Source organism: Cebus imitator, unplaced genomic scaffold (genome assembly GCF_001604975.1).
Source record: "Cebus imitator isolate Cc_AM_T3 unplaced genomic scaffold, Cebus_imitator-1.0 Scaffold27, whole genome shotgun sequence".
Classification (NCBI taxonomy): domain Eukaryota; kingdom Metazoa; phylum Chordata; class Mammalia; order Primates; family Cebidae; genus Cebus; species Cebus imitator.
The window spans coordinates 16,739,385-16,761,851 of NW_016107342.1; the positions used below are offsets into that span (position 1 = coordinate 16,739,385).

At 37.6% G+C, this 22,467-nt stretch overlaps 1 long non-coding RNA gene and 1 pseudogene across 2 annotated transcripts in view; one reads left to right on the top strand and one right to left on the bottom strand.

Moving 5' to 3' along the window:
• LOC108300475 overlaps positions 1-22,467 on the top strand; it is a 118,288-nt gene that overhangs the window by 70,102 nt on the left and 25,719 nt on the right. The window lies entirely within an intron of this gene.
• LOC119470301 lies at positions 10,341-11,168 on the bottom strand (annotated as a pseudogene).

Sequence of the window (22,467 nt, forward strand, 5' to 3'; positions counted from 1 at the left end):
AAAAAAAGAAAGAAAACAAAGAGAGAGAAAAAAAGAACATGTTAACTTAGAGGTCTAAAACTTAAAAAAAAGATTGTTTTTTAAAATTATCTAGAAAAGGCTTCTTCATAATTAACAATGCTACACACATGCACTCATGCACACACATGTTCAAAACTGGGCACACATATACTAGCACATGTGTGCATACACACACACACACACACACACACACACCCGCTAAGTTTGGCATACCTAATTGGCAGATGCTAATTTTGAATCATAGAAATTTTACACATTTACAAGAAAATATAAAGCAGACATTATGAATTGTTATCTAGAAAAATATTACAACAAAAAAGGTAGAAGAAAGTTTACATAATTCAATATAATAAACTATAAGAGTAATGACAATTACTATAGCTATCAATCTTCAATAATTTGTGAAGAATCCAGCCTCAAATGCAATGAAGCTTTATAAAATTTGTGATTACAGAGTGTGAAATATAACAGATGCTACAATATTTAGATGCCTGCTGGCATTAACCTTTTCCTCTACACAGTTCATTTCAACTATATGAAAATTTTATGTGTTATATAAAAGCAGAGAAAAAGAAACTGATTTGTAAAATAACCACATAAGAATTGATGGTGTGTTTTCAGCAGTGTGGTATCTGATTCTTTTGATCAGATGAACTATGCAAGAAAATAGAGAATTTGATAATACATATTATTTTCAGTTTCATACTGAGAAAGATGCATAGGTCAAAAAATAACACTGATGTTGAATTCAGTTACTTTCTCTATGCATTCAGAACTGATTTCTTATGCTGGGAGGCCTACTATTCACTGAAGAAATTGTCTTGCCTTGAAGGTTGCAGTGGAAGGATAATGGCATTGGTTCCATTGGAGATATAGCCAATGTTATATGTCTTTTTATTTTTATTTTATTTTTTGAGATGAAGTCTTACTCTGTCACCCAGGCTGGAGTGCAGTGGTGCAATCTTGTCTTACTGCAACCTCCATCTCCTGTATTCAAGCGATTCTTCTGCCTCATCCTCCTGGGTAGCTGGCATTTACCACCATGACCTGCTAATTTTTGTATTTTAGTAGAGATGGTGTTTCACCATGTTGGGCAGGCTGGTCTTGAACTCCTGACCTCAAATGATCCACCCACCTCAGCTTCCCAAAGTACTGGGATTACAGGTGTGAACCTGCCAATGTTGTATTTCAAAAGCAAGATACTTAAATTGCAACACCTGGTTTTTAAAAATACATTTTGCAGGTTATCAAATATCAATCTTCTCATTTAAAAAGTATCATCTTATCTATGATCACATTGTAAAATGATATTAAATTACAGACATTATTTTTGAAGATTTTTATTCATTCTTTTTAAACATTTATTTTTATTTCCCATCATATCAATTATAGGTTTTTCAGAAAAAAAGAAAAAGAATATTGTGAAAAATTCTCTAGATCTGCAAACTAGAAACCCAGAAATCGTTTTTGGATACCTTTGTCTTCATCTTTCCAATATCTAATAATTCATCCATTTATATCAATTATATTCTCTACATATCTGTTAAACCTGTCTGATTCTCTCCATTGCCACTTCCACTATCCTTCCCTGAACTGACTCCCATTATAAAAAGCCTATTAATTATTCCCACCTATACTTCCTAATTAAATCCATATTTTGTTGTGTTTTAAGATGTCAATCTCACTCCTGTAATCCCAGCACTTTGGGAGGCCTAGGTGGGTGGATCACAAGGTCAAGAGATCTAGACCATCCTGGCCAAAATGATGAAACCCTGTCTCTACTAAAAATACAAAAATTAGCTGGGCATGGTGGCACTCACCTGTAGTCCAGCTACTCGGGAGGCTGAGGCAGGAAAATCGCTTGAACCCGGGCGGCAGAGGTTGCAGTGAGCTGAGATTGCCCCACGGCACTCCAGCTTCATGACAGAGTGAGACTCTGTCTCAAAAAAAAAAAAAAAAAAAAAAAAAAGTCAATCTGATCTTGTTCTACCTCTATTTACTTCAAGTGATTCCCACTGATTTAGTATAAAGACCAACATTCTTAGTATGGCCTAAGAGTACTGAGATGGTTCTACAACTGTCTACTCCCAGCTTCCTCTCTTTCTACTTTCTCCTGGCTCCCTGTAGTCTAGATTCCACTTCCAGGTCTTGAAGACCCTCCCCTTCCCAACTTTTGTTGAACCAGGGACTTTCTCCAAACCATCAAACTTCCAATTGAGGTGCATGTGTCCTTGGATGTGCAAGAAGGTGTACCATGCACATGGAGAGTTTAAATGAGTCCATTTCCAGATCTACAGCACCCATACAATTTTTTTCTACAGATTACTTGCCTCAGGAGCATGTCTGCAGGTGAGTCATCCTTCTGTTTCTCCTCTCCATTTCCATTTTCACAATCACTCTTCTTTTGCTTTACAAGCAAAACAAAACAAATAAAAGGTGTTCCTCTCATGCATTCTGATTCGTAATGTGGAATGCTGCATCAGATATTGAAATCTCTGGGGCACCAAAAGAGAGGCAGTTCAAACTCTCAGTGTCGGTGAAGGCAGCTTTAGTCAAAATGCTAGATTCATTTTCTTTTGATACATATTTCTGTCAAGGGAGAGTGAAATATTAGAAATGAGCTATCTTGGTCTGGATTGAATGCACTTTCTAAATTCAGAGATTTTGCAGAGTGGGTCAGCGGGAGTACTGGCAGTTTTTCTTTAACCATTTCACGTCTTTCGTCGCCCACCATTGTCAAAGAAGCATTGCTCCTTATGGAGAGTCTTGGAAGAGCATAGCAAGGCAAGGGTCAGTAGGAAATATTGAAGACATCAGTATTTATTTCCTACATGTGGCAAACTAGGAGAGACTTCCGTGCTTTATCTGTGTGTTCATCTCAATTTTTGTCTCCTTTGTCTACCTTCTTATCTTAGAATATTCAATCTTCGTAAAAAGCCAGAAATATCAATTTACTCTACATTTTTACTGGTTTCATTAATGAGAAAAACCCTGAGACTATGATTATTAACTTTTTACATAGTCTTTTTCTCAGTTATACATCTTGTATTATTTCTAGGAGAAGGAGCTGATAATTTCAGTGTTTACTTCTGATAGACCAGTGTTACAAATTTGACTAAGCAGAACATACAGTATGCTGGGGGCGAGTTAGACTTTATTTTGAATGTTTACTTAGGATTGTGGTAGGAAAATTTTCATTGATTTTTGCCAATGCTTATGGATAATAGTGATTTATATTAGTTATTTTACTTGGATGTATATATAGATTAGACCCCAAACTCTCTGCTAGTCATCAATCTCCTGTTTTCTGTTAGCTCCAGCTTGTTTAGATGCCTTCTCCAGAGTAACGTCTGGACTGGTTTTCCTGGCTGGTACACAAAACTTACTCTGGTCCTCACTCTTATTGTCTACTGGCAATCCTGTCACCTTTCTCTTGTGTTGCATTTGCTGTTTCGGTATCCCTTGTGTTTATCTTTCTTGCTAAATGGAACTCATCCTTGATAAGTTTCCTGAGGAGAGTGATTAGGAGGCAAATATTTTTGAGATTGGCAGATTATAAATATTCCTATCTTTACCACTGAGAGCTTGGCTGGTATTGTAGACTGACTAGTGACCACCCAAATATACCAGACTGTAATCCCTAGAAGATGAAGATATTGCCTTATAAGGAAATGGTCTTTGTAGATGTGATTACGTTAAGGCTCTTGGGATGGGGAGATTATCTTGGATTATCATGATGGTCCCTAAATGCAATCACATAAATCCATTTAAGAGAGACGCAGAGGAGCATTTGATGCAGATAGCAGAGGAGAAAACATTGTGGTCACAGAGGCAGAGATTGGATGGATATAACCACAAACCAAGGAATGTGGGCAGCCATCAGGAGCTGAAAGTAGCAAGAAACAGATTTTCCCAGTGGGAGCATAGCCCTGCAATTTATTTCAGACCTCTGGGCTCCAGAACTATGAAAGAATAAATTTCTGGTGTTTTAAGCCACCCAGTTTGTGGTATAGGTTAAGTATCTCTTATTTGAAATCCCTAAGATCAGGAGTGTTTTGGATTTGGGATTTTTTTCGAATTTTGGTATATTTGAATATACATACTGGTTGAATATTCCTAATCTGAAAATAAAAAATCTGAAATACTTCAATGAAAATTTCCTTTGAGCATCATATCAGTGCTCAAAATGCTTCAAATTTTGGAGCATGTTGGATTTTAGATTTTTAGATTGGGGAAACTCAACTTGTTGAGCATACTTCCTGTTGCGGCAGCCACAGGAAGCTAATACAACTGGAAAACATTTTTCTTTGAAATTTTTATATCTTTTTTCTTTCATTGTCTTGCTTCTAATGAAACTATTTAGAAATTCAAAATCATTTGATAGAAAAATTGTGTGTTTATTAGCAAGAGGGAAGGGAAATGGCTACTTTCTTGATTCAAGTTGAAATTCATTTTTTCTGAGATAGAGTCTCCCTCTGTTGCCCCAGCTAAAGTGCAGTGGCATGCTCTCAGCTCACTGCAACCCCCACCTTCTGGATTCAAGTGATTCTCTTGCCTCAGCCTCCTGAGTAGCTGGGACTACAGGCATGCGCCACCACTTTCAGGTAATGTTTGTATTTTTAGTAGAGGCAGAGTTTCCCCATGTTGCCCAGGCTGGTCTAAAACCCCTGACCTCAGGTGATCTACCTGCCTTGGCCTCCCAAAGTGCTGGGATTACAGGTGTGAGCCATCGTGACCAGCCCTGAAAATTTACATATCATTTTCCCCCTTTGCACCATCCCCTGTAAGCTTGGAATCTCCTCTTTGCCCAGTGTTCTGAAATTTCATGATGTGTCTCTTGGCAAGAGCCTATTTTCATTCATAATACCAGGAGTGGGGCACTTGGAGTATATTTTCAATTTGGAAACATATGTCAGTTAGTTCTGGAAATTATTTCTATTTCCCAGATAGTATCATTTCTTTAATTGTGTTCTCTTCTGGAATGCCAGTTAATGAGATATTAGACTTATCTAACTCATCCTCTAATTAGTTTATCCTTTCTATTTTGTCTTCTTTATATTTTGCTGCATTTCCTGAGAAATGTCCTTGGTTTTATTTTCCAACCTCTGTATTGCATTAAAAAATAAAACCTACCTTATTTCATGATTACTACATCTTTTTGTATGTTTCTGAAATTTTTTTTTCTTGTGGAAAAATCACATAACATGGAATCTGCCCTCTTAACAAAGTTTTAAGTATACAGTAGTGTTAACTGTATGCACATTCTAGATCTCCAAAAATGTTTCGTCTTGCATGACTGAAACTGTCTATGCATTAAACAGCGTATTAGTTGGTATTCTGCAGAGAAACAGCACCAGAGGACAGATATATATAAAGAGATCTGTTAAAAGAAATTGGCTCATATGATTATGGAGGCTGACAAGTCTCAATATCTGCAGTCCACAAGCTTGAGAGCCAGGAATACTGAGGATGTAAATTATAGTCTGGCAGTGGCCAGGCTCAAGATCCAAGGGAGCTGATGTTTCTGTTCAAGTCCAAGGCAGGAAAAGATGAGTATCCCAGCTCAAATAGGCAAGAGGAGTTTCCTCTTACTCATGGGAGGATCAGCCTTTTGGTTTTATTTAGGCCTTCAACTGATTGTATGAAGGCCTCTCACATTAGGAAGAGCAATCTGCTTTACTGAGTTCACCCATTTAAATATTAATCTCATCCAGAAAGATACACACATACACACACACACACACACACACACACAGTCTCACACACACACATACACACACACACAATCATGTTTGTCCACATATCTGAGAACTCTGTAGGCCACTCAAGCTGACACATAAAATCATCCATTGCAAATGGAAACTCCTCATTTTTCCCTATTCCCAGGCTCTGGCAACCAGCATTTGACTTTTTTTCTAGGAGTTTGAATATTTTAGACTTCATATAAGTAGAATCATGCTGTATTTGTCCTTCTGCTACTGGCTCATTTTACTTAGCATTATGTCTTCAAGGATCATCCATGTTGTAGCCTATAACAGAACTTCCTTTACTGTTAAGGCTGAATAATATTTTTTTGTATGTATTTATCACATTTTCTTTATCCATTCATCCATCAGTGGCCATTTAGGTTGTTTCTACCCATTGGCTACTGTGAATAATGCTACAAAGAACATGGGAATGCAAATATCTCTTTGAGACCCTGTTTTCAGTTGATTTGGATGTATACCGGAAGTGGGATTGCTGGATCATAGGACTACTCTATTTTTAAATTTTTGAGGAAATTCTTTCTTGTTTTTCACAGTGGCTATACCATTTGACATTCATGCAAATAGTTCACAAGGATTCTAATTACACCACATCCCTGCCAATATTTGCTAGTTTGTTTTTCTGATAATAGCTGCCCTAGTAGGTATGAGATGATATCTCACTGTGGTTTTGATTTATATTTCCCTGATGATTAGTGATGCTGAGCATCTTTTCAGAGACTTGTTGGCCATTTGTATGTCTTTTTAGAATAAATGACTCTGCAAGTCAGTTAGTCTGTTGCCCATTTTGAAAGTCGTGTTATTTGTTCTTCATGCTATTGGACTGTAGGAGTTCTTTATATGTTTTACATGTTAACCCCTTATCAGATAAAGCTTGCAGATATTTTTCCATTTTCTCTAGGTTGCCTTTTCACTTTGATTCTTTCTTTTGCTACAATTTTTTTTTGTTTTGATCTAGTCTCATTTGTCCATTTTTGCTTTTGTTTCCTGTGCTTTTGATGTCATATCCATCTCTGCGAATATTGATGATAGCTTAATTTTGTTTAATTTTCTTTCCTCTTTGCATGGTCTATTGCTTCCAAGTTATTTTTTTTACTTTAGTTTTTAAAATTTTAGTCTTTACCTTTCTTATCAGAGGACTCCCTCCATCATTCTATAACCTGTGATTTAAGAGTAGTGGGAAAAGCTCTGGGACTGGTTGACTATAGATTCAGGAAAATCTGGGTTAGTTGCTTTCTGGGGAAGCCTTAGGTCTTCTCTCTTGTGCTGCTGCAGTCTCCAGAGAAGATGCATCCACTATCCTGCCTGCAGGATAAATACTTGGGTGCCAGTATTTGAGGAGCCGATGAAGGAAGAGGAATGCTGGGGGAATATCAGCCTTCAGTACAAGTGAATCATTTAATCTTCATTCTCAGTAATCGTACTTTAGTGGGTATGGTTACCCAAGCCCAGAGGACTTCTGTTTAAGGAAAAAAACCTCAAACTTCCAGCCCTCTTCTGGGGTAGGGAGGAGACAGTGTGAATGAGGGCCAGTGCTTCTGGCAGCCTCAGCAACCACTGACTTAGGGGAAATAGAGAAACCGTGTGGGTGAGGGGAGCATACTGTTGGGATGAAAGACAAGGGAGCCAAACGAAAGGAAGCAGTCACCAGGCCTTTCAGAGTGGCTGCAGACAGGTATGGATGGCATGGCCTGGTAGTAGAAGGAGCACCTACTGCAAAATTCGAATGACCTGTGAGCTTGTGAATTCTCAGTTCTAACCCTGAGCCTACTGAATAAAAACCTGAAAGTAAACAAGACATTGCAGTTGACTTGCATGCAGCTTCAAGTTTGAGACAAATTGTACTATACAATATCATACAATCCATACATGTGTCCCCCAAACTCACCTGCACATTCAACTCAGCTTGGAAGTTAAAAAAAAAATACTGCTGGGCTTTAGACTAGACTAATTGAATGAATAGCCCCAGGAGATGGGGCTCAGGCATAGCTAAGTTTTAAAAGTTCTTCCAGTGACTCTGGAAGATGTACAGCCAAATTATAACCATTTACCTACATATGAAGCCCACTGCATCTGTCTCACATTTAATAAAAATAACACCTATGTGACATCTCTGAGCAATCAGTCATTTAAAAAGGTGTTGTTGTGTTCTTAATGTGATTTGAAAATATGTTTGAACAATATATCTTAAAAATAAAAAAGGACAGCATACGTATCAAAAGCAAACTTCTTTCTATAAAACAGGCCAATTGAAGCTGTTGAGATTACATGGAATTCACTTAGAAATAATTGATGAAAATAGCATCAGAAGCTCAAATAATGCATGCTGAGATGATTTACATTTTGGAGAAGTGTATTGGCTATACTGTGAACCCTCATGGCCTACAAGAGATTTAACTTTCAGGATTCCTGTGCTAGATTACAGATGCTCACAAGCAGGAACACTTATTTGATTGCTGTACTTTAATTCATAGAAAGGCATTGTTCATTGAGTGCTCTAAGCCAAATAAATATATGAGCCACCTAACATAATGAGCCACTTATGTTAGGCACTTGTTCACATTCATAAAAACAACAAATGATATTATCTTGATCATACCCTTCCTAATAAATGGTGACTAAATGATATCTGGTGTTTTCTTTGTGTGCAATTTCTTTCCAAGATGTGTAGGAAACTGATTTGCTTTTGATGAACCTGTGCTGCCTACAAATTAATGTCCACAGATTTTCTACTTTATTAATTGTCTCAGCAATTTAGCCAGCAATGATTTATATGAAATATTCCCTCTTGTTGCAGGCTCCACAGTCAGCTAATTGATTGCTGTATGAATTATGCGTCCTAAGCCAAATGCAAGGATGCATGAAAGAGGCAGCCAAGGTCATTTCCCACCAAGGAGAACTACAGTGACTAAATGCCTTTTTAAGACAGGCTTTATTACTTTAATTTTGCTGCTTTCTTCATATATACATCAAGTCCAGAATAATGTGCAAACTCTAAAGTCACACTTTTAATTTATAAACCAACACAGACAACCAAAGTTTAATATTCTGTAGCCAGACAAGGCTCATAATGGAATTAATTTCATAGAGCTAAGGAAAGAGCCAGAAATCTCATATAAGTGTTCTTTATCTGGTTCCAAAATATGCCATATCTCATCAAATTTATCTATAGTATATTAGCACTCAAAAATGACTATTCCAAAAATAAGCATTTTAATTAGATGAATGATACCTTGAGACCAAGTGCAGGGTATTTGGTGTGTCAGCAGATGACAAGAGACAGTTTGGAAAAGTTACAATCAATTATCATTTATTCACAGGAAGAGAGGGAATGTTTTGTATATTCTAAAGGATGTATTAAGAAGAGGATATATGTGATGCTTCACTAAAACTTTCAGAATAAAGCAATCAAGTTGGAGTAGTGAAAAAATGTTGATATTTGGTGTCTCAGTGGCTTAGTTTGAATTAATTTTTGCTTAGCCATCTATTAGTTGAATGACTTTAGGCGGTGTACTCCTCTGGACCTCAGTTTTCTTACAAAATAATTAGCATAATAATGTTTTGCATAGTTATAAAAATTAAGCATGACTATCAGAGTTAGTGAAGTCAACAACTTAGCCTTAGTTAGTACCTTGATACTTGGGTAGTACACAATAGAGTCTAATATCAGATATAGATAAATACCAGACGTGCTTCTTGACTTACAAGTTGCATGGAAGGCTTATAAAGAAACCCTCTAATTTTTTATTTAAAATCACCTCCAAGTGGTTATGGGACCATATTACTATATGCCTCTAGACCAAAGAAACATCTTTATGAATATTTTTTATATGCCCAAAGAACTCTTCTCAGGCATTAACCACAAAAAATGTTTCATGACAAACCACAGATACACTGAGCATATCACACCACACTCAGGCTGTGATAGATAATGTGTGTGTTATAACTTCATATTAGGGGCACCAATGCCTCAGAAGAGAGGAATTAATCAGAAACTCTTTAAATCAGTGTTTCATGCCTTAATGCATATAGCAATCACCTGGGGGTCTTATTAAAAATGCTAATTCTGGTTCAGTAGGTCTGGGATGGAGCCTAAGATTCTGCTATTCTAACAAGCTTTCTGGTGACATGAAGTATCTGGACCATGGGCCATAGTTTGAGTTACAAAGCTGAGTGCTTTTCAAGCCTGGACGCACATGAGATTCACCTGGAGATCTTTTTAAAAATAATGATGCTTGAGTTCTTTCTTGGACTAGGTGAAACCCTGGGGTTGAAGTCTCAGCTTAGGTATTCTTTTAAAGCTTCGTGAGTGATCTTTCTATGTAAACCCATGATTGAAAACCAGTGTTTTAGATGTACGGGTTTCTCTTTTTGCTAATTACATTCACAACATTATAATTTTTTGTTCAATATCTAGTTTTGCTGTTTCAGTGGCACCTGCCTTGGATCACCTGGAAGCTTTTTTTTTTTTTTGTACTCCTCTTTTAAATAATTTATTTTAAACCTATCATAACACACAGAATGCTTTAAACACTAATATATAACTCCCTAATAAAGATAAAGCAAAAACAAAAAAGTTTATCTTGTTAGAAACAAGATACACCATCAATTACGGTCTTCAAACATTATTGCACTTTAACTTTCATAATTTGGCAAAGCATTCATGAAACAATCTGCAGACTAGTTTTAACAGACAAATAACACCTGTAAGCAGACATGACTGTCCTAAATTGTTTGTTAGGTATGAATTTTACAAACTTTACTTATATTACCAGTAAAAGTGGAGCTGGAGAGTATTGCACCTTTTCCAAGCTGCCCAACGAGAACCACCAATAGTGTGGTGGAACTCACAACCCTTTCCAAGGCCACAGCTCTTTGGGCCTGCAGATGTCAGCCCATGCACCTTCCTGTGCTTGTGGACTGGTTTGGTCATCCACTGGGTGTCAGGATTTCTTCTGATAGCTTTATGGAGTGGATTAATTAGGATAACCTCAAAAAATTTGTGTGCGGAATCTTCACCAACCCAGTAAGAGTTCAGGACTCTTAGAGCCCTACAGTGATGTCCAGCTCGCTCCTCTGCAATGGACTGAAGATTCGAGGAAACTTCAGCTGGTTAACACCATGATGGACAGGCTTGCCATAAGTTGCATCCTTAGGAACTGGGCTTTTTTGGCCACCACGGCAAACACAAGTCCTAAATATAATGTAACCTTGCTTGGCCTTGTAGCCCAGTAGGCGTGCTTTATCAGGCTGGGTGGGGTGGGGAGCCGTGTGGAGATTAGAGATCTGGCAGTACTGCCAGCAGTGGGCCCTCAAAAGAAAGCACAAGACATCATACTGCTTATTCCTCCATAGCTCCTGGATGTACTTGTTTGCACCCATAATGGCTCACTTGATGGCTACCGCCAGATGGAATGGAAAAAGCCGTACTTCACACCTGGAAGGTTTTTAAAAAAGACTGCTGGGCACCATCCTCAGAGTTTCTGATTCAGCAGGTCTGGAGTAGGGCCTGAGAAATTTCATTTCTAACAGATTTTCAGGAGATTCTCAGTTATTGGTCCAGAACCCCAGCTTTAGGACCTGACACTTTATTGTTTCATGAACTTCACTGGAGGAGAGATTGTACCTATGTATCCACCATTCTATCATCTGTACCTAATATGTTTATGGCATGAACTAATCTCTTTTGGATAAAAAAGTAATGGCGAAACCCTATCTCATTCATAGTGAAAACAGAACTTTGGAAATCTTCACCCAACTCATTCAGGATAATGCTTGCCAGTGAGCCACAACAAATAACATTGGTTTAGGGATCTCTGCTACTGTAGACCCTAGAGTATCTGGGGCATTTTCATGAAGGTTCTGATTATTTTTTCCTGAGCCACTAATGTATGATAATGAAATTGGCATTCCATCAACTGGTTGATCGACTGTTCAGGTTTCCCTTCAAGGTGGCTTGAAATAGCAGAAGCAATAGTTTATTTTAAATAAATAAATTTATTTCTTTAATACATACAGTCTCTTTTAAAGGGCCATCTACTTTCAATTTTTCATCTAAACCTTCTGAAAGCTCACCAAGTGCCATAAGATAAAGAGACCAATAGTAAGGCGTAGCATCACAGGCAATAATATACCTATCATTGTCAAAGTACTATAGGGATTACTCCATAATGGCATTCTCTTACACCCTAAAAATATGAATATGTTTTGATTCTGAAGGAAACCAAAATATGCCACTTCCAAATATATGTCTTTAATATATTTTGATATGGCTATTCAGAGAGGCTGCAGACCATAGTAAGAGCTTTTACAAGCTGTCCTTTTGTGAGGAAGATTTGCACCTGTAGAGGAAATCTACATAAGTAAAGTTAAGTAAACAGTGAATGCAAACAGACTTTCTCTGAGACCCCCCTCCCCACCCCTTACAACCTGATCTAGATCTAGAAAAGATTAACTCACAAAGGATACTAAAACTCTGATACTTTTGGAGCTCTGACAGAGAAACTTTTACCTCAGGCTCCTATCTATCCCGAGCTGCTACCCAAGAACTTTTATCTGCATAATAAGACAAACTTTGCATGCCCTTGTCAACCTGAAATAATTGACAGGATCAGAACTCACTTTTTAAAAGTTTATTTAAGTGAAAAGCTGGGAATAGCTATCCAAGAAACATGGACTCTTAAGAAATGGAGTCAGTGCTCTGAAGTTAAAAGTTAAGTTCTTCCTTGTTAGCAGAAAACAAGGACATTTAGTAGGATTATAACATTTTCTATATAAGCCTCATTTATGACTTACAACCAGCTGGTTTTTTTACAGCGTGTTTTCATTTCCTTTCCAATTTAAAAGTGTATTTAATATTCCATCTTAGACAATGAGATAATAATGAAGTCTTTGTGTAAGAGAGGAAAGAGGAAAGTTAATCTATAATGAAGATCAACAGTGAATAGGGAAGGGGTCTTCTCTGGCACCCTTCAGTCCTTTACAACATTTTATAAAACACTGTAGGTAAAGAAGAGGCTAATTGATTACCAAAAGAACAAAGATTGCTGCTGCCTGGGTTACAGCTGTCTGTCACATGACTCAGGTCCCATTATCACATTCCCTTAAGGCTCAAAATATCTCAAAGTTCTAACAGCTTAGATTCTGAATTACTTACTTTGACACCATGCTTTCCTCCCATCATTCTCTGGGAATTCCGCCTTCTTCCTCCTCCAGAAGCCCCAAGCTCCTCATCTTTCTGTCACTTCACGATGGTGTAAATACTTCAGCCATCTGTTCTGTCCTTTGAATCTCATATACATTTGTATGCCTTTCTCCTGTTAATCCATTTTAAGTTTGTTTTATAGAATCAAGTTATCAAACCTTCATAAAGGGAAGGAAGAAAATTCCTTTTGCTCCTACAGTTTAATATTAGCCTTTTTGCAACAAAAAAATCTTAATATGTATTCACACTAATATTTCAAGGTGAATTTTCTCGAACTAGACATAGGAACAGCACAGAGCTATTAGGCTGATGATTCACTGTTTTTTGACTCTTGGGTTACACATTTATTTAATTATCATGATCAAATATTTACTTTTGTGGAGGTTCCCTGATGAGAAGGTTTAGTTCTTGCCCCCTGAGAGCTATAGAAAATCTAACAAATCTGATACAAGTTACTTACCCAGATCGTGTGTTTGACTGCTGTGCAAAGAAACTACTAGGTATATCCAAATATTCTAGATAATAAGAAATGTTCAGAAACCCCTGAATCTCCCAAATCTTCTTAGAATCGTTAACAGCTATTGTCTTGATAATTTTTTATTGTACTTTTTACTTTATAATTTTTAAGTAATTTTGTTACTTCCTCAAAAAACAGGATTTATTTGCCTGGTAACCAATGACTCTTCACAAGAATGCAGGTTTTGATCAATAGTTTTATTACTTGGCTCAAGTAAGGAGAACACTGAGAGTATTCTCCAAAGCACTGTCTCCTCGAGGGAAAGTGACAAGAGGATTATACAGGACAATATATAGGGAGAGAGTGCGTCATCACACATAGAAGAGGGGTTCCAGTTGTGCAGACACAGTGAGTGATTGTGCCAGTTCACAAGTCGCATGTTATGGTAATAAAGCTGTAGCTCCTCCCAGGTGGAGACTTTTTAGCAGGATAATGAGGGGCGTTCACTCAGGCTCATCTATAAGGTGCTGGAGCCTGTCAGAAGCTGGTTCCAAACAACAAGGTAACTGTATTCCACAATGGATTTGGAAAAAAACCGACTGCAGGGCAGAAGGCTGTAGAACAGGCTGATTGCTAAAGTTGATTAAATTCCTGTAATCCTTGGAGACCTTCACTGTCTGCTTACAATTTTAAAATTTCAAAGTTTTTTTGCCATATGATAACCTAAGTTCTGTGAGGTAAAAAGGCTTGTTTCTAAACACAATTTGTCAAAAGTGGCAGCAAGAAGTTAAATGACTTTATATATAATCACCTGATGGGTTCATCTTGCCTGCTTCCCAGAAAATCTGATGCATTGAGAACAGTTTTTTGCAATAGAAAAAGAGTTTAATAAGATCAGAACTGGCTAAGTGGAGGGACAGGCATTTTATTAGTGCTTAAATCAGCCTCCCTAAAAATTTGGAGGCTACGTTTTTTTAAGTGTTTGATGTGCAGGGGGCTAAGGAATGAGAATGCTGATTTGTTGGGTTGGGGATGAAATCACAGGGAGGTAGAGCTGAAGCCACGTTTGCAAAATTATGACTGAGACAGAGAAATAGATCTAACTTAATCAACTCCATCCTGCTTCTAACCTCCAAGCTGTTCTTGTTCATTCCCAGGTGTAGGCTGAACTTACTTTAGGAGAAACTTGGTTTAAAGCTTATTTAAGACAAAGACAGTAACAGCCCTTTCCCAGGGCAGACCTCCTTCTTGCCTGGGGACTAGATTGCCTTTGTAGGACTAAAGTTAGCCACAAGATTAGAAATTATGGTTCAGGAGTCATGCACCTGGATGCTACAAGATTCTGACCTTCCCTAAACTGCTCCTAAGATCAGTGCTTGAGATATTTTGCAGACTCTGCTCTTGATGGGTCAGCTGGCATCACCCAGATTGATGAACTGGCTCATCTGATTTTGTGGCCCCCACCCAGGAACTGACTCAGTGCAAGAAGACAGCTTTGACTCCCTATGATTTCATCCCTGACCAATCAGCACTCCTGGCTCACTGGGTTTCCTCCACCCACTAAGTTGTCTTTAAAAACTCTGCTCCCTGAATGCTCAAGGAGACTGATTTGAGTAATAATAAAACTCTGGTCTCCTGCACAGCTGGCTCTGCATGAATTACTCTTTTTCTATTGCAGTTCCTGTATCTTGATAAATTGGCTCTGTCTAGGCAGCGGGCAAGGTGAACCTCTTGGGCGGTTACAGAGCTTGTCTTCCTGTACTGAGTCAGTTCCTGGCTGGAAGCCAAAAGACCAGATAAACCAGGTTACCGGCCTGGTGGTGCCAGCTGGTCCATCACAATACAGGCTCTGAAAAAATACCTCAAACACCAATCCTAGGTTTTATAATAGAAATGCTACCTATGGGAGCAACTGGGGAGGTGAAGATCTTGTGGTCTCTGGCTGCATGACTCCTGAGCCATAATTACTAATCTTGTGGCTAATTTGTTGTTTCAAAGGAAGTCTGATTCCAAGCAAGAAGGGGTTATTTTTGGGAATGGGCTATTATCTTTGTTTGGAAGTTAAGTGATAAACTAAATTCCTCCCATAGTTAGCTTGGCCTGCACTCAAGAATGAGCAAAGGCAGCTTGGAAGTCAGACGCAAGATGGAGTTAGGTCACATTTCTTTCACTGTCACAATTTTTGCAAAGGTGGTTACATATAGTCTTACAGCTAATAGGAGAGTAGTAACAAAGACTCTAAGCAAATTTCTAGTCACGCAAGATTATCTGAATGAACTTGCATAAACAAATGGAAAAAGGCCATATTGCAGCAGGTTGTATCCATAAACTAAAGACCTGTAGACACGGAGAGTAGGTTTCATCCTTCATATTGAAAGCTTTACAGGCTACATGCTTGGCATTTATGTATGTTATTTTCCCTCTGTATATTTTCCTGCCTGATCAGTGTCTCTGGCCTCTTGAAGTCTTCGTAGAAGTACTGAAAAAATGCAAACAACACTGTTTTCTGAAAGTGAAGTGATAATAAGTTACTTACTATTCATTTTGATTTAGTTGCTCTTTCTAAGGGAAGAAAGAGCAGGAAGCTGCTCTTTCTACAGGAAGCTGCTGTAGTGAAGATGTGCTCCAGAAGTGTATCCTCTATCTATGGGATACACAGGCAACAATGTGTATGTGTGTGTGTGTTTGTGTGTGCATATGTATTGTATATGTGGCATACTTTTCTTACCCTAAAACTTGGGGTTAAACTTTTGTTAAAATAAAGACATAAAGTTTGCGAAAAAATATGCTACATGCTGAAGATCTGTAAAACTGAAAAGAAAAAAAAATGTAGAGTGCAGCGAATCAGCCAAAAAGCCAAGAAACATGTGAATCTTAGCCTAGGACTCCACTGACTTTAAGGCAGTATTCATGTTTATTAGCCTTTGGTAACACTCTGCCTAAAGAAGGTCCAGAAGATTGAGCCTGGAAATACAGAAGAGGGATATGTTTTACATAGTATGGTTTTAGAGTCAGAGCTAGAAGGAATGAGTGGAAGGTACGGAGAGACAGATTTGGGTTTACATATAAAATAATTTTCTGGCTGCACACGGTGGCTCACACCTATAATCTCAGTATTTTGGGAGGCTGAGGTGGGGGGATCACAAGATCAAGAGATCAAGACCATCCTGGCCAACATGGTGAAACCTTGTCTCTACTAAAATCCAAAAAATTAACCCGGCATGGTGGCACGTGCCTGTAGTCCTAGCTGCTCGGCAGGCTGAGGCAAGAGAATTGCTTAAACCTGGGAAGTGGAGGTTGTAGTGAGCTGAGATTGCACCACTGAACTCCAGCCTGGTGACAGAGCAAGACTCCATCTCAAAATTATATACAATAATAATAATTTTCTAACAAATAACATTGTATTCATGAGAGTGTTCTGTGTGTTTATATAATATTAACTGTATCTTTATTCATATTTACTAATGATATTACTCCGATGAGTGGAGGAACACCAGGGTTTTTCATCTGGAGTCTAATTAGATAAAAATGGCATGAACACACTTGGAGTAGTTTTAAGGAGTGGAGAGTTTAATAGGTAAGAAGGAAGGGAGAAGAAAGAAGAAAGAAGCTTCCCTGTACAGAGACAGAGGGAGGTGGACTCCAAAACTAAGAGAGAAGACCCCCTGTGCCAAGGATACCAGCCAATTTTATTAGGAGGCCGAAGGAGGCAGTGTCTGATTTGCATAGGGCTCAGGGGATTGGTTTGACCAGGCATGGAAAAAACTGGCCCTCTCACCCTAGTCTTTTAATATGCCGATGCAGGGCTCCGCGATGTTCTACACACGTGGGGATATGTGGGGGCGGCCATGTTGCCAGGCACATGCTGGGGGCAGCGGCATGGGCAAGAGGACAATGCTGGGGATCGCCATGTTGGGTGGATCCAGTTTCTAATAGTTTGTATTTGCATATCAAAGCTTGCCACACCTAAGAGCCAGCCCTTTTTTTTTAGATAAAAAACGTTTCTGGAGCTGCTTTTAAAAGAAACAAAAACTTTCCAAGGACACCTTTTCCTCTCTATCTGCCTAAAATCATGTTTTAATAATAACTTCTCACTAATTTAATGTTTATAGAAATCCATTTATACAACACAAAATTGAATTACCAGGATGTTATGAAATGTGCCCATCTTTCCAGTCAGGAAAGCGTAGAAATGGAATTTGAACCTACAAAGTTGGGCTCTGAAGCCTCCAGCTCACCTGTGAGGATGTGATACCTCTCTGATGCTTTGAGATATAATGGATTCCCTATAAGCAAGTGATTTTTTATATTATCGAATTTGTTTAAATGAAAAATGGGTCCAGGTGTGGTGGCTCCCTCCTGTAATCCCAGCATTTTGGGAGGTCAAGGTGGAAGAATAGCTTGAGGCCAGGGGTTTGAGACCAACCCAGGCAACACAGTGAGACCCTGTCTCTACAAAAAATAGAAAAACTGGCCAGCTGTAATACCAGCTACTCCAGAAACTGAGGTGGAAGGATTGCTTGAGCCCAAGAGTTCAAGGCTGCGGTGAGCCACGATGCTGCCACTGCATTCTAGCCTGTGTGACAGAGGAACACTGTGTCTCAATAAATAAATAAATAAATAAATAAATAATGAAAAATAGTCTCTGTCAAGTATGTGCCAGAAGAGATTTCTGCTTTAGTTAGAAGTTGTACTAGATAATCACTAATGTGATTATCTAATTTAATTCTAACATAAATTATCTCATTTAATTCTAAGATTCTGTTATTAAATAATCTGGGTTTTCTACGTTTTCATCATGTATTCAACTCTCAGTATTATTGTTTTGCTACTCACTTGAGTTTACCTACCATGTTAACCATGCTGTAGCAAAGCAAGTCTTAACTTTTGCCATGATCCATATTTATAAAGAATAGAGACTGATTCCATAATATAGAAAATGACTATGGCAGCTCCAGTCTGTACAGTGGCTTTAGTCTGTTGAAGTTGTCATATATAATCAGAGAAACAGCTTTAAAGAAACCTACTTAGAAATAAAATTATTTTGTATAATGGAGTCTGGTGTTATCAAACATGATCTGACCAACAATGGGGCAATTTAAAAAGTGTAAGTGAAATAGATTGGTTAATTAGATATAGCACTTTATAAATGTGGATAATTGATCCGGAGGAACCAATAAATATCTGAAGAGCTCAATAATCACTTTAAAAAGTAATCAAGCCATGTAATTCTTTCTGTAATTCCATCTGTAAATCAGATCATGAAGAAAATTGTCTGAATCAAGAGAAAGAACATAGATATTTCAATTCATCTTTGATATTACCTAATTAAGTTGGTTACCATGTTGCTATAAATATACTGTTTTCTAAAGCCTGCTGATTATCATCATTCTGAAATGTAATCCAGGGTTAGGTAAGAGAAATATGAGTAACATAGTGGATTTTTTTTTTGACAAAACACAATTTGAAAAAATAATTGCAAATAAGATGGAGAAGGTAAACTTATTTGATGTTCTGAATTGGAAATATGGAGAGAGATTATGTAAGCTGGGATGGTCTTTTGTTAGTAACCTTCATTGCTTGATAAATCAATCCATAATCCCAACCACAATTACATTCCTTCTGGAAAGAATGCTACACTAGTGGAAACTAATTAGAATGAAAACCCTGTCTATGAAAGTAGGAATTTATACTGAATATTTAACAAAGTGTCAAGTAGTGCTAATGAGCTGTTTTAGGGCTAATTCTGGTAACTACAGAGTGAAGTAAGGCCACATTTTCAATCCAAATGATTCACAAAGTTTACTTAGAATTCAACTTGCAAAAACTCTCATTGAATTTTTGTCTCCCCACATTTACCTTATCTAAACTAAGCTACCTCAGACTTTTCCCCCCCACAGAGTTCATATTTGTGTGTTACTACTACCTTGGAGAGTAGTGAATATCGAAATAGGAGTCCTGATAGAATCCATAGGGACTTCATAGAAGACCACTAAGAGATGTTGTGAGCCAACATTTTCCTTAAAATCCGATCTAATCAAGACTTCTTAGGGTCTTTAAAGATCAATTTGAAAAGAGAAAAAAATCAGCTTAGCATCAATAATGCACGAATAGTGTTATTAACAGCCTTTTAATCTTTTAATAAGTCGTATTTTTTAATTTATAAAAAGATAACAATCGATGATCATATAAAAAGAGCAAAAGGTATTTAACAGCTAAAAGTTGACAAAATTAGATGCATACAAAATTAGGAAAATAAATTATCACAAACTTTTATAGGCATGTCCTCCAAAATTTGTGCTTATTAATTTTTAAAAATTTGTGAATTTGAGCAAGTATTTAATGAAGAATTAATACCAATCCTTCACTAACGATTCAGCCCTTCACTATTGAGAGAATACTTCCCAGTTTATTCCATAAGGCCAGTATTAGCATGATATGAAGTCCAGACAAAAGTATTTTAAGAAATTAAGACAACTGACCAATTATCTCCTGATGGATGCAGACAGAGACATTCTCTAAAAACACTAGAAAACTGAATAAAGTAACATATAAAATGAATTATATATGGCAACCTTGTGGAATTATTTTACAAATGCAGTGATTGTTTAACATCCAAGAATAAATTATTGTAAAACATATTAATAGAAAAAAGACAACAATAATGCTCATCTTAATAAATACAGAAAAGCATTTGACATAATCCAACATTCAATCATGATTTTAAAAAGAAACCAGCAAAATACAAATAGAAGAACACTTTCTTGCACTGATAAGGCTGTGTATCATTACCTATTGAAACCTTATACTCAAGGAAGAAATACCACTGGGAAGTTGGCCCTATCGTTTCTAAATTTCACCAATTTTAATTTAGGAACTAAGTTATTCTTAAAATACTACTGGGTTCTGTTGATCAAGTCTCCTAAAGAAGGAGCCTAAAACTGAGATGGTTTGATTGGTCGTGAACTGAGTGTGGTATTTTATAAGAATATAAAGAAGTAATATTTAGAATGTCAGGGGAAAAAATACATGCTCATCTGAAAAGATGCAAAAAAAGGTATTTTCTAAAATTCAGCATTTTATATTGATTCAAGACGCATAAAAACTGGTAGGATTTGTTTAATCCTGTAACATTATTTATCAGATAGATCTCAGAGAAAGAAGAACCTCAGCTCGCACTGGCATACTCTTGTCTCACTGCCATTAGAAGAAAGACAAGGAAGCCACTGTCCCCACTAATATTTATGACTGATAGAGAAAAATAAGCAATACCTTTAGACAAAATTGTAAAATGCAGAAACAAAGACCAAGTGGCATTTTCAGATGATTTCATTGCCTGACTGAGAAACCATGAGAATAGAAACCAGAAATAATATTGGCAACTAAATATAGCATCACTCCAGGAAGTTCAAAAGACTGCATATAATTAAGCCATGTGTAGGAGGTGCCTGGAACCACGAAAGTGTAAAAAGGGGAATTAAAGAATTGAACAGAGGGACCTGCTAATCCCTAGAGAAACAACTCAATATTAGGTCGGGTGCGGTGGCTCATGCCTGTAATACCAGCACTATGGGATGCTGAGGGGGGCAGATTACAAGGTAAGGAGTTCGAGACCAACCTGAACAATATGGTGAAACCCCGTCTCTACTAAAAATACAAAAATTATCCAGTTGTGGTAGCATGCACCTATAATCCCAGCTACTTAGGAGGCTGAGGCAGGAGAATTGCTTGATCCTGGGAGGCAGAGGTTGCAGTGAGCCAAGATTGTGCCCTGCACTCCAACCTGGGTGACAGAGTGGGACTCTGTCTCAAAAAAAAAAAAAAAAAAAAAAGAAAATCTCAATATTGCAATGAAGTTAAATTTTCATCCAATTTATTTTACACATTCACTTTAGTTAATTTAACATTTTCCAAGTAACATTAATGATTAAAAGGTATATAGACACACACACGTACACACACATTTATTTTTCTGAAAAGCAAGAGTAAAAAAAATGCTTAAAACATGGAGAAGAAATACATTAATCAATTAGAACCAGGTTAAGTGGGTTTTAGAAATTGATTAAAATGGCCTTTAGAATCACAATGACTAAAAAGAAAACCAGCAAACACAAAATGATGCTCAGCCCTACTAATAATAAAAACTCTTTGGTTTGTGTTTGGAAATGATCCCAGTGATAAAACTTATAGATAATGAAATGCTGGGGTTGCAGGAAACAGACTATGACTTATTGATATGCAATTTAGATTCGAGACTGAAATATTTTCTCTATTAAATGAAATTTAGGAACTGAATTACTTAAAATTAAGCAGTTTCCAAAACAGCAATGTAGAGACTCTTTGAAGAAACTCACTTAATTACCCAACAGTGAAACGTTTGGTACTGTGAAAGTGAGCTATCTAGCTGGGCTCACTGGGAGTGAGGCTCCTAGACAATCTTTTTACTTGACCCTTGGTGTAGGTGTGAGACCCTGTGCCCTCACAGAGGAGAGTGTGCAGGGCCTGTGTGAGCAAACTCTCACAGATTTTGACAAGAATCACAAAGCCCCAGATGTCTGGTAGGACAGAGAAGCACAAGGACCTGGGAAAGTTCTTCACTTAGGTATGAACCTGCTCCTGTTCCTCCTATGCACGTGCAGAGCAGCCCTCCTGCTAGCTCTTCTATGCTTCTCACCTTCTTGAATATGGCACTCTAGCCACCATTCTGGATAGAGCAGAACCCAACAGGTAAGAGCAGGCACCTCTGCCTTAGGACAAGAGGAAAATACAGCTATTACAATTACTTTCAAGCAACTTTAAGTACGTACATGGTATGTAACACCTTGGAGATGATCCATGTCCTTGGAGATGCTCCATGTGAAAAAGAAATTTCATGGTAAAATAAGTTCAAAAAGCACAGCAAAGTACGCACTTCTCCTCTACATAGGCAGATTACAAGGTAAGGAGTTCGAGACCAACCTGAACAATATGGTGAAACCCCGTCTCTACTAAAAATACAAAAATTATCCAGTTGTGGTAGC